This window comes from Thamnophis sirtalis, unplaced genomic scaffold (genome assembly GCF_051295495.1).
Source record: "Thamnophis sirtalis isolate CommonGarterSnake01/CBP01778 unplaced genomic scaffold, rThaSir2_p1.2 scaffold_10, whole genome shotgun sequence".
Lineage (NCBI taxonomy): Eukaryota > Metazoa > Chordata > Lepidosauria > Squamata > Natricidae > Thamnophis > Thamnophis sirtalis.
Window position 1 is genome coordinate 58,893,938 of NW_028261390.1, and position 16,226 is coordinate 58,910,163.

Consider the following 16,226-nt stretch of genomic DNA (forward strand, 5'->3'; position numbering starts at 1 on the left):
AGCGGTTTACAGAGTCAGCATATTGCCCCCACAGTCTGGGTCCTCATTTCACCCACCTCGGAAGGATGAAAGGCTGAGTCAACCTTGAGCCAGTGAGATTTGAACCGCCGAACTGCAGATAGCAGTCAGCTGAAGTGGCCTGCAGTACTGCACTCTAACCACTGCGCCACCTCGGCTCGCAGAGGTGCGTTGCTCCTGGTTCGGTTCAGTTCAGCCAAACTGGTAGTGGAATTCAGGCCTGGGTCACAGAACCGGCAGCAACCCAGGCCTGCCACACCCCCGAACTGGTTCCCTCACTGCTGCTGGGCTGCAGTTTTTAGTGACTGCGCATGCACAGTTCATTGTAAATTGTTCTGCCAATGCGCGAAGAACAATTTACATAGAACAGCGCATGTGCACGCAGGCTGCAAACTGGTAACAAAACTGTAAGCAACCGACCCCTGATATAGGGGTTTGTCATGCTCAGAAGGAATTATTTTCTCTCCGATGTGCATCATTTGGCATTCTTAAATATTGAAGTATTAAATAGCTTGAAGTTACAGGAATGCATACATTAGTCATATCTGCGTAGCACATTTAGGCCTCTGGGACTGGATCAGCTAAACTCTAAACAAGAACTGAAAACTGAGTAATTTTAATGAAATATGTAACCAAAGCAAACCACATATAAACATCACTGGTTATAAATAAATTTATCAAAGAATGAAGCAGAAATTGAGGGTTATCATAAATAAAACCTTTCAAAAGACCCTTTGCCAAAACAGGGAAGTCATTTGAAGTTACCAATACTCAAGAAAGGAATATTAGAATTCTTTTTACCTATATCCTTCATGTTGAATATTAACTCAGCAGGGCCACTGCCAAGAAAAAAAAAACAAGATTCTTGCTTTTCTGTGGGTCAAAAATGTTTTGCAAATCAGAGTTCTGGAATTAATCTGCACAATAGCAGTACACATTATCTGTACTCTTCCAATTAATACAACTGAATGGATGGAGAGATGTACATGGACTCCCTGATTTCAACAAGTTATCTTTCTGCCTCAGTTTGCCAAATGTAGAATGGGAGTGACCACATTCATTTTAATAGGAATTTGACAATTGCTGGGATAAAGTTTTAGCTTTAACAAAGCAATTTAAAAACAATATTTAATAGTAATTACCAATATTTTAATCTACAACCTACAGTGTTTAATTTGCTCTGAAATTTTCCTAATAAAGGTGTTGTGATCATTCCAACACAAATAACACATAAGCTACTTGAAGAGCCAAGGTGGTGCAGTGGTTAAATGCAGCACTGCAGGCTACTGCTAGATCAGCAGGTCAGCGGTTCAAATCTCACCGGCTCAGGGTTGACTCAGCCTTCCATCCTTCCGAGGTGGGTAAAATGAGGACCCAGATTGTTGGGGGCAATATGCTGACTCTCTGTAAACCGCTTAGAGAGGCCTGAAAGGCCTATGAAGCGGTATATAAGTCTACTGCTATTGCTATATTGCTATATTGCTACTTTTCTATGAACCTCGTCAAAATGATTATTGAACATGGCACCTTCTTAAAAACCCTCAGCTATAATTCCTCCCAAGAAAACACAACATCCACGAACAAGTACATTTGAGGCCTCCTCATTCCTCATAGTTGCCATTGTGGGAAAGGGAGGCCCCATAAAGATCAGATGTTTGACAAGTTATAGCAGTGCATTTCCAGGCTCCAATCACTCTCAATAGTTTTGAAAAATCCATTGTCTGCAATCTTCAGATCTATCAACAAATGAAATTTCAAAATGCAATGGTTTTTCTCTTGTCTCTTATGCCTTTGAATCTCTCTTAGACTGCCTGGTACAATATTTTTACAAATTAACTTTGTGGCAATGATAATAATAATAATTTATTTGCCTGATACGATTGCTCCACTGTGGCATTCAGAGGAGCTGCAGCTGCCTCTGTCTGGTAGTTCCACTTCTCAAGTGTACAGGGGAAAAAAAAACAGGCTTGGTTGAAGTGAAAGACTTTGCAATTTTAAATGGGGTTGAGTGTCTGAGGCTTTTGAGTATTTGGCTGTAATCATCAAGAACGGGAGCAGGGCTGGCTTGAGGAAGGGGGTCTTTAGGCAAAGGAGAAGGAGAAGTTTGAGAATTATGCTAAAGCAGGGGGAAGAGTGTGGAAAGAAGAGATTTGTTCTCTTTTTATTTAAGTTTTTATTTTTTAATTTTTTTAACAATAAAAATATCAAATCAATGCGTGAACAGGGTGGCATCTAAACACCATACATTCCAACACAAACAAAACTAATTGAGAATTATTATTACATTCAATCAACTTATGAAAATCCCATTACAATACACATCTATATTAGGTTGCAATCTATCATTATTCAATTATTCCGCCTATTTCTCATTATTATTTCCATTTTATCAACTAAAAATGTAATATTCCCTTTCTTTCTATCTCTTGCTCTAGCTTTTAATCATATCACCCTATATTAAAGAAAACTTTTTCCTGTCTGACTTCTAATCTGCTTACAAGAAGAGAAAAAAAAAAGGAAAGAGAATAAAAAGGAGAGATAGGGAGAGGTAGTTCAACACAGCAACCATGGCAGGAATCATCCTCACATCCTCTCTTGCCCGCTTTATATTTTAATTGCTATGCTTTTAAAACAAAAAGAGGAGTGGAGGGAAAAGCAAGTTAAAGCAGCCATAAAGAAAAAGAAAAAATGAAAAAAAAAAAAAGAATGATCCTAGCATTACTAAGCTTTGGAACTGTTGTCTTTGAGAACAGTTTGCTCAGTTTTAAATTATTCCATTTCAGTTTAGTTTTAGGAGAAGGGGTCGAGAACAGATCTGTTTATAAAGGGAAAGAACCTTTATCTCGATGATGGTGAGAGGGGTGATCCCATGGGTGCCCCTTCTATCTGTTTGTATCTTTGTCCATTATGGATGAAGTATGTGTTGGTTAGGCAGTGGTTGGTCAGGTCCAGGATGTGTTTAGGGGGGTTGTGTTTGTTCTGGATAGCTGTCAAGGCTTCTTTTATAGACACTTGGTGTTATAACCCAGCAACAACCTGTGTTGCGTTCTAATTGGTTGGTCAAGGCACAGCATCTGATTGGCTGGCCTCGTGACAGTTGGGCTTGACAGTTGCTTCTGGCTAGTATAAATACCCTGACAGTTGCAGGGAGAATCTTTGAATCGCTTGTCATCTGGTACTAATAAAGATCTGTCTTGCATACATGGCTCCTGCGTGTCAATCCCTCACAACAACAACCCACACTCACACACGAGTTTACAACACTTGGGTGAAGAGGGATATGACATCGAAGCTCACAAGTAGGTCGCTGGGCTGTAGGTTTTGATTCTTTATTGTTTCTATGAAGTGGAGTGAGTTTTGTACGTGTGAGGTGATGGATTCTGTGTAGGATTGAAATTGTTTGGTGAGGAATTTGGTAAGATGACTAACCAACACATACTTCATCCATAATGGACAAAGATACAAACAGGTAGAAGGAGCACCCATGGGATCACCCCTCTCACCTGTCATCGCAAATGTATACATGGAACATTTTGAAACTAACACCTTAGATAAATCTGAACACAAATCCAAACTCTGGCTTAGATATGTTGATGACACTTTCATGATTTGGCCACATGGGAAAGAAAAACTGGACAACTTCCTCACACATCTCAACAGCCTACACCCCAAAATCCAATTCACTAAGGAAATAGAAGCAAACAACCAACTTCCTTTCCTGGACATCCTAATCTACAAAAAACCCAATGGCTTCCTAGGAGACACCATCTACCAGAAAAACAACAACACACCAACCGCTACTTAAAAGCACAATCCCATCATCACCCTGCACAGATCAACTCTGTAGCCAAGACCCTCATCTTCAGAACCAAATGCCTAGCCGACAAAGACCACCTGAAAACTGAATTACACACTCTCACAAACGTATTAATCTCCAACGGATTCCAAAGAAAAACAATTACCAACCTAATCCAAAGGGAGACTCCCCCCAAGAATCGAGACATAGAACTGGACAATGGCATTGCCCTCCTCCCTTACATCAAAGGCACCACAGATAAAATCAGCAAAATTCTCCACAAGTACAATATCAAGACAGCCTTCAGCACTGACCAAAAAATAGCCAACATCTTAAGAAACCCCAAAGACAAAATCCAGCTAGAAAACCAAGGAGTCTAGGAAATACCATGCAAAATCTGCCCAGCCACATACATAGGACAAACTAATAGGAGAATAAATGCACGCATCGCAGAACACAAAACTTCCTCCCTTTTCCAGCGCCTTAAAGCTACAAGACATGAAATTAATTTTGAAGGAACCAAATTAATCTCCAAAACTGAACACTTCAACAAGAGAATAATTATGGAAGCTATCGAAATAGAGAAACACCCCCACAACATGAATAAATGTGATGATACCTCCCGCCTACCAGACATCTGGAAACTAGCCCTAGTCAATAAATGAGTCGCAGCCACAAAAACCGACACAGGAGCCAGAACAACACAGGACACCATCACCAATCACCCTCACCAAACATCAATTCCATCAACCAATCAAGATGTGACAACACAGCCAACCAATCCGTTTCAAGCAACAAAGCCAACATTCCACACCCACCCACCTATATTTATAGAAAGACGGCAGCTCCTATCATGCTTTGCTCGCACAAGCACAAAGCCAAAGACAGCAGCCTGAAGATGAGTGTGACCTCATTGAAACGTCGCCAAGATACTGTCAAGCTTACACAGGAAAAGACCTGAATACGCCAAGACCTGCATACCTATACCTGTGAAAATCTACAACAACACACACATAAACACACACACATGCAGCCCAAGAAAATTTATTTTCACTCAGTGTGGCCCAAGCAAGATAAATTGTAGAAGCATAAGCCAAGCCTAGAGAAAAGTGAAGGAAAAGGGGGAAAATTGAAGGGAAGCCGTTCTTGTTTGGGCTAGCACATGATCAGGAATATTGATACAGAAGATTTGATATGCTAGGCCCAGCCAGGAGCAGATTACATTGTAGTCTTATAAATTTTGTGAATGATGCAGTTGCTTTAACTATTCAAAACAATATGTTTTATATGTGTTCCTCCTGGGATTGTGAAATCTTTCTTTCAAAGGCTTTGCAAGGCCTAGAATATAATTAATAGCATGAGGTCAGCTGGAGATTATATGTAAACTTTAAATTTGGATATGGTAGTCATCCTGAAGCAGTATAACAATGAATGTAACAATTCTTGAAAGCTCCAGTTGAGATGAAGCCAAATACGGCATAGATAACGAGGTCAACTCCTCAAACACATTTTTAAAAAGAAAAACAAGCTTTCTTCCCCATATAAGAAACGTTGGCATATCTATTTTGTAAACAGAGCTGGAATAATGTTATAGTCACATTATTTATATAATTGCACCAATAAAAAGACCTAAGAAATGAAAAGATAATTTTTTAAAAATATATACATAATTGTCCCAGAATCAGATAGTCAAAAAAGCCCGGAGCTGATATAAGTCTATTTTCTTCCAATTTAAACTGACAGAAAAATGATCATATCTGTGATATGACTTCTAGAAATGAAAAATGGTAATTTTGCCCTTTTAGCCAACAAAAGACAACACATTTCAGATTAGTCTGTTTGTGACCTTTCATTTCATTTGTAGAAAGTGCCAATATTTAGGCTGCAGGATTATTCTATATGTACTGTTTATATATAATATTAAAGCAGGTCACAGTATGTTTGTTGGATATTCTCCATTGTCTAGTAACCATTCTTCAACATAAAAAAAATAAATCATAACATTTACCCTCCGGTTCAATTTCAGGCTTTGGAGAGTTGAGTTATGTTTTAAGTAATTAATTTATACCCAACTAATGTTTATAATGTGTATTTAATTTGCAATGAATTGTTGAAAAGACAGGATGAAAGAAAATGTTGAGGCAGTCCTAAGGTTACTTAGCCACTTCAGCTTTCCTCGAGTCTTTTAGAGCTTTGTGTATAAGACTTTTGTCTCTTATTGCTCTTCTTTTCCATAAATCACGGGTGTCAAACTCCCAGCGTCTCGTTGCCATCACATGACTTTTTGCGATGTTCTCCCCTTCTTGGAGCTGGGGCAGTGGTGGGATTCAGCCAGTTCGCACCTATTCAGGAGAACCGGTTGTTAACTTTCTAAGCAGTTCAGAGAACCGGTTGTTGGAAGAAATCCCATTTTGTTTTTTCCCATTTTACAGGGCTAATCCTGTAAGGAAGGCAGGAAGGAAACATTCTGGTGTTGTTTCTAGCCTAATCTTTATTGCCCTGCTTATAGAAACTGCCTCTCCAGTTAACCCTTATTACATTGTAACAGCTACGGCAAAGCACCCGTGAGTGATGTTGAGTTGACCACACCCACCAGCCACATGAACACTGAGCCCCGCCTACCCAGTTGGTCATTAGGGCAGAGAACCGGTTGTTAAATTATTTGAATCCCACCACTGAACTGGGGTCAGGGGTGGTATTCACTTATCTTCCCTACTGGTTCGCAAATGTGAGCGCCCCCATCTGCACAAGGGCTCAGATTTCCATACATGTGCTTTGGCTTAAAAAAAGGGCCTGCATAGAGCTGGGGCAAGGGGAGGGTGATTCCCACTACTGGTTTGGTCAAACTGGTCTGAACCGACAGAATACCACCTCTAGCTGGAGTGGACGTGGCCTGTGCACGAGCTGTCAGTTTGAAACCCCTGCAAATAAATAAATATGTTTCTTCTCTGGACAGGATTATCTTCAGAAATTTCAGGGCAGAGATCCTGCTAACAAGAAAACGAAACGATTCAAACGATAACAGTATGAAAACAATGAAATACGTACCCCACGAGGGATAGTTTCTTAGCCAGAATCATTAAGTCTATAATTTTAAATAATCTAGGCATGGCATTACTCTTTGATCCACCCCTCACCATGTTTAAAAACACTTGTCTAAAATGAGATTTCAGAGAGAAAAGGACCATCTTAACTTTCTGTGAAACAGAATTATCTGGGGATGGTTTTATTACTTCAGCTGCTATTCACGGGAAGGAAGCTTGAGGCTTAACCTGAAGCAAGGATATTATTTAGATATTCAGGCACTCAGGCATTTATCTCAGATGCTTAGATTTTCTCACCAGAGTGTTAGGTTGCACTATAAATCAGAAAGAAGGTGGCAGCACTTTTTTAAGACTAACGTAATATAACAGAATATCTCTCCTGCTGCAAATTCTGTTCTGCTTGCTGACCACTAAGGGGCAGTGTCCTTCCATGTATACACTATAGCAATTGGTTTCTAGTATGATTTCAAACCATTTTTAATACACAAGGTTACATTAATGTGCCAGCATCCACAATGAGTAATGCATATGTAGAGGTTAGGGGAACACAATTTCTTTAGTTTTCATGTACACCGAGGATTCAATGTTTAATAAACTTTGGAGCTTTCCTATTAGGACAGGATACACCAGCACTTTTGATATAATTGGCCTTCTCTCTTGAATGTGCGTTCCTCCCTATCTGAACCTGCAATTTTTATGTGTTTTAGGTTTGATACCTGTGCAGGTGACTTTTGCTGACAAGGAATTCTGCAAGTTTTGATCTGAATTGTCCTAGGCCAGTTGCTGTAGGGGGAGTTACAGGAAACTGCTGCCAGTGGGAGAATAGAAATTACTTGTATGATGTCAAGTTGTCACAAGCATAGCCCCTCCTATCTGGTCACTGGCACGGTCCTCCATGGCCATTTTGACTTGGATTGCAGGGTACTCTGGATACCTGGCTGCTGCAGAGATTTCTGTTGTGGCCCGCCAGTGGCTCACAGAGCTGGCAGCAGATTCAGACAGTGGGGAGGTTGGGGAGGAACATGGGCCAGTTCTGGAATCTGGGGAAGGCTCTGATGAGGGCTCTGTGTCGGAGGCAGAAAGGGGGCCAGAGCCGTATGCCAGTGATCAGCTGCCTTCAGAGTCAGACATCAGTGAAGCAGACGAACAGCTGGAGCCTGTTCCCAGTGTGTGCATGCACGGAGTTGCCAGATGAAGGGAACAGCTAAAAAACAGGAGTTGACTTGGAAGTAAGGTGGACGATGAATGGTCCCTCCCAGAGGAAATAAAAGAGGAGCGAAAGGGGAGTGGAGTTTGAAGGAGACAATTCGTTCGCTTAATTGGTTTGTGACTCTGCGAGACTCCTTGCCAAGTTTTGCAGATATCGGCCTGGCATCTCTCCAAGCCAGATAAGGTCTGTGACTGTACATCCTCCCTTGAAAGACTTTGTTGGGTGTGAATGAGCAGAATTCACAGTCAATTACTAAAAGGGTTTTTTGTCTGGACAAGGAGTTTGCTTCATGCTCTTGGGAAGCCTCGGTCAGAACAGTTTCTTTCCACATGGCACCTGAGTAATGTCTTCCATGATGGTTCTCATGTACTACGCAGGTGCCTGATGAACATCTATTTAGTACTTGTTACTACTTTTAACTATTTCTTTAGGTTGCTCAAGATACTGCAATGGACATTTTGACCAGATAGTGGTCCCAGGATCACTCCCATTCAATTGCAGTTCCCAAGGGTTTATAAAAATAAGCTCCATAGTTACTTACAGTACATTGTCTTTGTGGAGAGGGCAATATTATTTTTGACTCCTCTATTGTCTATTGGGAAGCACTAAGCGCCAGGATGATAACTGTCAAGTCATAATTGTACAAGTTTGCACTAGTCTGCCCGTCCTCCATGGCTTTTACCAGCCATAAGCTCAGAAATGGAATCCTAGGTAACTTGGGGCCAGAATTGTCTATCCCTTGGAGCACTACTAGGGAATACTGTTTGCTTATTACTAATCATTTCTCTTGCTTTGTTCAGTGCTCTTCTCCATATCTGTCGGTTGGGCTGCTTCTGAACCTGGCTTTAAACTCTTTCAAAAAGGCACCATGCCTCTGCCCAGAGATAGCCAACTGCAGTGATGTGCGGTGAGGTTTATGGCTGGTGAGGCACTGACACAGTGGTGGATTTCAATTTTTTTTAGACTTGTGGACTTGTGAAGTAAAATCAGACTACATGAGGCACGTCGTTCTCCTGCCTCCTCCTGTAGAGGGCACTTTTTTAGAGGCTTTTTTAAACAGTTAAGCACTAAGCAGAGTCATCCACGGTGACTCTGGCAGCAACTAGCTCAGCCTGACCTCAGCTCTCGCCTTTTTCCTTTTACATTTTCTTTTCTTTTCATGATGATAGTGGTGAGGCTCTGCCTCCCCTGCCTCCCCTTACTGCACGTCCCTGGCCAACTGATAGGCAAAGAACAGCAGGAATGATCCCACTTCACTGTATGCTTCCCACTTTACTTCTTGTCATATATTAATCAGGCACCTATTAGTTGACAAGCAGCTCCTATTTTACAAAATTGAAGACATCAATACTTTCTCATAATAATATTCATTTATAAGAAGGTCTTGCTGAACTAGAAGAACAACCTTATAGAGCAGTGTTTCTCAACCTTGGCTACTTGAAGATGTCTGGACTTCAACTCCCAGAATTCCCCAGCCAGCGAATGCTGGCTGGGGAATTCTGGGAGTTGAAGTCCAGACATCTTCAAGTGGCCAAGGTTGAGAAACACTGTTATAGAGCTTTATTAAGTACTCCTGTATCTAAAAACTGCCTATGAATCTTACTACATTATTCTGAAAGTGCACGAAAGTTTTGATGTATGAAGAGGTGTTTGTTGATCAAGCTTTTGTAAAACAATAACTGCTTCAGGATCAGACTCAGCAATCGCCTGTTTAAACTGCCGTCAGCCAATCTAGAATTGCTTACAAATATTACCAGTTTCCTTTAAAAGGAACTTTCGTTTCTTTTCTTTACATTTTCAGATGAGTGCTGCTTGCTTCTTGTAACTTAAGAACTTAATATAGAGGAACAAATCCTTCCCCCACAAAATAATACACGCAACAGCTCTGTATTTTTAAAGATTTCCAGGCAATTTATGACCTGTTCCGTCATCCTTTGAGACAAGGTAGTAGAATCCGATGTAAACGGAATGAACATTACATTTCCCCATCCAGTTCTTGCTCCACCTTGCCACTTCCTGATGATATTTGATGTTTGACCATTACATCCTCCCTCTGTTTCCACGTGGCAAAATTAGGCAGACCATGACCATGGGGATGCTGCAAACACCACAGATTTGGGGATACAATGGCTCTGAATATTGTGGAAATATTAATTCCAAGGAGTAATGGATTTTTAACACATCCTTTAAGTTAGTTAGCAGATTTGAGGTATCTGTCAGGCACAAGAAACCAGAACTAGGATAGACTATTGTGAGTTTATTCTACACAGCTTATACAACCTCAATCTGACCTATTCATGGCCAAGGCAAATTGGCGTCAGATAAGAGCCAATGGACTTCAAGGAGACCTGGATCAGGGGTGGGATTGAAAATTTTTAGCAGCCGGTTCTCTGCCCGGTTGGTGGGTGGGCATGGCCATGGGGGCATGGCCTAGTTGGCTTCCTGCACCACAGTAGGGAGGGGCATTTTCACCCTCCTCAGGCTCTGAAGGCTTTCCTCGAGCTTCCAGGAAGGCAAAAACAGCCTCCCCTGGGCTCCAGAGGCCGGAAACAGGCTTGATTTCGGACTTCCGGTACTTCTAGTAGGCCCATTTTTTGCCATCCCCAGGCTCCAGGGGCCTTCCTCAAGCCTTCGGGAGGGTGAAAATGGCCTCCCCTGAGCTCCGGAGGCTGGAAACGGGCCCATATCAGGACTTCTGGTAGGCCTGCTTTTCACCCTCCCAGAGTTTCTGTGCAAGCGCTACACTTACCTCACATCCAACTTCTTACCTAGGCTGAATTCCACCCCTGGCCTGGACTTAATAGCAATAGCAGTTAGATTTATATACCGCTTCATAGGGCTTTCAGCCCTCTCTAAGCGGTTTACAGAGTCAGCATATTGCCCCCACAGTCTAGGTCCGCATTTTACCCACCTCGGAAGGATGGAAGGCTGAGTCAACCTTGAGCCGGTGAGATTAAGTCTCTTTTAGAGGTGTAGGGACTGCTGACTGATAATGCATTTGACCTTACACTCAGGCGCAGCCTGGTCTGGTCCTACAGTACCTATATTCAAAAATATAATAAACTGGGAGCAGGAGAAATTTCACCATTGATTTTACTTGTGAGAAGGGGCATCAGAAAATATGATTGCATGACTGCAGGGATGCCGTGGTTATCATAACATTTGTGAAAAACCTGGTCTGAACAGTACGGAAATTTTAATTCCACAGGAATAATGGATCCCAGATTTTTTTTTTACACATTCTTTAATTTAGTGGATTTGAGGTTCTTCAGGCATAATGAAGTATTTGGGCTAACTGAAGGGTATAAACAGAGAGTAGAGTTTCAATAGTGTACGGATTTTGCATCCATTTACTTGTTTCATTGTTTATTCTATGTTCTATTTACTTATACAGTTTTAGCTATTTCCCTGTTGACCTGTAGTCAAACTGGAACTGCTGCTACTGAGTCTCTTCCTTTTTTCATCCTGGAGTATGATGGGGTCTGTGTGATGGAGCATGAATAGTGCGGAAAGTTGAACCTCAAGCTGCAGCTTCAGGGCATTCAGAGTTCCTAAGTTTAAATGTATCTTTATTTTTTTAAAAATCAGGTGAATTCTGTTTTGCTCTATTCTCTTGTGTTTTGTTTTCTGTTTTAGACCTGCTTCTTGGGAAGGGAGGCACTGTGTAAAAAGCTTGGATTCTTCTGAGTTAATGCAGAGTTCTCTTCAACGGCGAGCTTCTTTCAATTCTGTGGATGACTTTATCATTTTCAATGGCTTTCTGCTTTTATTTTACATCATTGGTTGTTAATAGTGGATGGGGAGTGAGTGAGAAACACATTGAGTTTCTATCATATAAGACATTAGGTGAAGAAGGCTCTATTTAACAAAAGGAGAAAATATCTCCTTTGCTTCTTACTTTATCTTTATCTAATCTCTATCAACCAGTTCATCTTTTTCTTCACAAACCTAATTACCAGAACGCACAAGCTTACTAAGAATAACGGAAATTGTAAATCTAGCACAATGAGATTACAAATTAGGAAAACTGGTCTATATTACGGCGTACTAAAATGTATGAAGCTTTTCACAGATATTTGATTAATTTTAAGAACCGGAGAAATCCTTGTTCACCCTGGCCAAAGAGGGCAATAACTATTCCAGAATCAGAGTGAGAAATCTATTAAAATGTTTTTAATCAACTTCGAAATGTCTGTTTTCCAAAATTGTGACCACAGCAGGGACAATCTTGATCTAAATTACATGTAATTGATATGGTAATATGGTTCAAATATCCTGAGAGGGAAAACTGATTCCTATGCTTTGACACAAAACCAAAAGCCTTTATTTTTACCTCAGAAGGAAAAGTCATCCTGTACGTCCTCAGTTCTGAATATTAAAATATAATCCATCCGCAAAGATAATTCATATCAAACTTCCACAGTGACTAATATTGTGAAAGAAAAATCCAACCATTTACATAGAATTCACTCTAGTGTAAGGAGGCTAATGGTTATTTTTCTCCCTCAAGACAATTGAAGAATTCTAACCTCCTATGTTCTTTTGCTAGCACGCATTTTATAGTGGACTTATAGTCCAATGTTTGGTTCCTAAGTATTTCTCTGTTGATCCCTTAAAAGTAGAGCAGAAAAAGAGTGCGAACTGCAATCTTCAGAGTGATAAACGAGTCAGTTTCAGCTTCTATCTACAATGTTCTGGCTTCCTTCCTGAGTTAGTGTCCCTTGGCTGTGTTACAAGACTGGTTAGAGGAAATGCCCCTTTCAACACTTGAGGCAGCTGCACACATAACCTTTTTTCCCCCTCTACCAAAAGAAAAAAAAAAATGACTATGCTATAATACGTGTACTTTGCAACATTTTACTTTGCCATGTAGATGCACCCATTTTTGAAGACTTAACTGAAGAATTTTGATTAATAAATACACTTAATAACTATAATGGATTGTAGTCTTAGTTATTCTAGCCTTCTTCAGGTTTTGGAGTAATAAGAACAAAGTAGAATGGAGGAACTTCTGATTCTGCGTGTAACATCCTTATGCATGCTAGCTCTATACTTCTCTAGATTATCAATGCTCAGTGAGACATCTGTAATAGATTTCAAAAGAAATTTGATTGAAATCATGGGGATTATTCTGATAAAACAAGGTTGGTGGTTACGTGCAGGTTCTACTTTTGTTTTGAATACATATAAAAAAGGATTTCGCAGATCTGCCCATTCAAGACTGATGAATTGGAAGAATTGGGCGAAAGGCATGAGAATGCTTAGGACCGTGACCCGTCAAAACCGCGCTCGACTAAGCCGCGCCCGATTAAACCGCGTCGCTGACGTCATCAACAGGGCGACAACAGCCAGCACGGAGAAAGAAGGGCACTTTAAATAGCGCTTTGAAAGCAAGCCGATTTAACTTAAGGTAAGGGTTAGGTTTAGGGTTAGCTTTTGGGTTAGCTTTAGGGTTAGGTTAAGGGTTAGGGTTAGGGTTAGGGTTAGGGTTAGGTTAAGGGTTAGGGTTAGGGTTAGGTTAAGGGTTAGGGTTAGGGTTAGGATTAGGTTTAGGATTAGGTTAAGGGTTAGGTTTAGGGTTAGGTTTAGGGTTAGGTTTAGGATTAGGTTTAGGGGGGTTAGGTTTAGGGGGGTTAGGTTTAGGGGTTAATTTTAGGTTTAGGGTTTACAGCGTGCTTCTGTCTCCGCGCTGTTGTCGCCCTGTTGATGACGTCAGCTACGCGGTTTAGTCGAACGCGGTTTAGTCAAACACGGTTTTGTGGTGGAACCGCTTAGGACAGGGTCAGCTCATGGATTCCCATTCCTCCATACTTGCATGGTGGCAAGGTATCCTTCTTATTTGTTTTTGTAATATTAACACAAGAAGAAGCACCACAATGAATGCTTAATATTTCTTCCAGCACTTTTGCACCCTACCCTGCAATGTTTTTGAGCGAATGGAACCGTTTAAACTATTGCAACTAGCACCAGTTTTCCAAAACAAAGAGAGAAACGGCACACACACACACACTTTACCTCTTAAACTGAAGGAAGCCTGAAGTGCACTGCCTGTTCTGTGACCCAGCCTAATATTTTATTGTCAGCAACTTATGCCTATAAACAAAAACAAGTTTAATTGTACTGATTATACATGAAGAAAGCTGCATGTCTCGGGCAAGACATACCCCCTCTGTTTCCATGATGACCTGCTGATAGCACATCACAAGCAGCCAAATACTGTGACTACTCAGGAATCTTTAGGAAGGAGATAAATCTCCATCCTGTGCCTCACTTTGGGAGTAATATAAAGTTACTCCCAGTGTTTCTATCCTCTGTGTTTTGAATGAAAAATCTACCTTCTGCCACGCTGATTCCTAGCCATATTTTCACATAGAAAAAGGAGACAGCATTGAGGAGATAAATCAGTTGAGGACAGTTTACAATCCAGTAATGTGCGATACCCATATGGAGCCATTAATACTGGTATGCTTGGAAACTGGGATTACTTGCAGATTAAACATCTTTATAGTCTCCCACAACAAAATCTAGCATTTGCCTAGGCGAAACTAGTTGAGAGATGAGAGACAAATGATATTCTATTCAAAAGAGTGGGACCTGAGATCTCATTTTCAGACAAAAATCCCAATCATAGTCTTTCAACATTTTCTTAATGTCCAGGATAAGTGTCATAGGTCCAGGGATGATGAAAAACTCAAAGAAGACAGCCATTTATTTCCTCAAAGGATTTTTAAAATTAAATAAGGGTACTATATTTTACTAAATTAAGGATACTACAGACCTCTCACATCCTCAACATAAATTGTTTCAACTTCTACCCTCAAAACGATGCTATAGGGCACTGCACACCAGAACAACTAGACACAAGGACAGTTTCCTCACCGAATGCCATCACTCTACTTAACAACTAATTCCCACAACACTGTTAATAATTTACTAAGAATGTATTACTATTATTCTTCTCTTCCTTTCTAGTATCTATCTCTCCCCACTTATGACCATAACGATGTTGATTGTATCTTTCAATTTATATTGTTTTTATTTGTTTCCTAGTATGATTTGATAGCTTATTAATAACCTTGACTATCACTAAGTGTGGTATCTTTTTATTCTTGATGAATGTATTTTATTCTCCTTATGTACATTGAGAGCACATGCACCAAAGACAAATTCCTTGTGTGTCCAATCACACTTGGCCAATAAAGAATTCTATTCTATTCTATATGGAAATATACAGTGGTACTCTAAACAAAATGTGAACATGAGTTCTTATCTCCAAGTTTCTACTTTTTATCCCAAGACTTTCTCAGGACTTTATCTTCTGTCAGATGTTTGTTGTAGCTTCTTATTACATTCCTTTATTATTTTCTATAGCAGGGTTTCTCAACCTTGGCAACTTGAAGATGTCTGGACTTTAACTCCCAGAATTCCCCAGCCAGCGAATGCTGGCTGGGGAATTCTGGGAGTTGAAGTCCAGACATCTTCAAGTTGCCAAGGTTGAGAAACACTGTTCTATAGTCTTATTACTGCTCCAATTCTTTCCTGCATTGTAATCTATTTCTATTGCTAGGTTTTATATTATTAACCTATTTCCTCCATTAATTTACTTTCTGTCCACTTCTCATGAGGGCATCCCTGTACTGTCAGCAATGCGGTTGGGATTGTTGCAATGTCACTTGATGTCACCATCTGGGTTGCATTTTCCAAGCCTGGTAAGGCTTCTTCCCTCTCACTTCTTCCAGCTGTTTCATTATAATATCTCTGGTACTGCAGATTGGATCGTCCCTGCAGAGAATTCTGGGAGCTCTCTGAATGCAAGCTTGGCTAGTTGCCAGGGGATTTTAGGATTTCAGCAGCTGTGCAGAGCATTGTTGCAGCTATTCACATGAATAGCGTTTCTAAGTGCTAGGCATGGAAAGTTTGATTAAAGCGGGGTGTCCAAACTTGGGAACTTTAAGACTTGTGAACTCCAACTCCCAGAATTCCCCAGCTGAGTTGGAGTCCACAAGTCTTAAAGTTCCCAAGTTTGGACACCTCTGGATTAAAGGGATGAAGTGACATAAAGAATAATGCCATGGATTCGGAACAGAACATCCTCCATCTGGAATTTGAATGATTCCATCAGATATATGTTTTTGCCGTATATTTACCAAAGATTAAT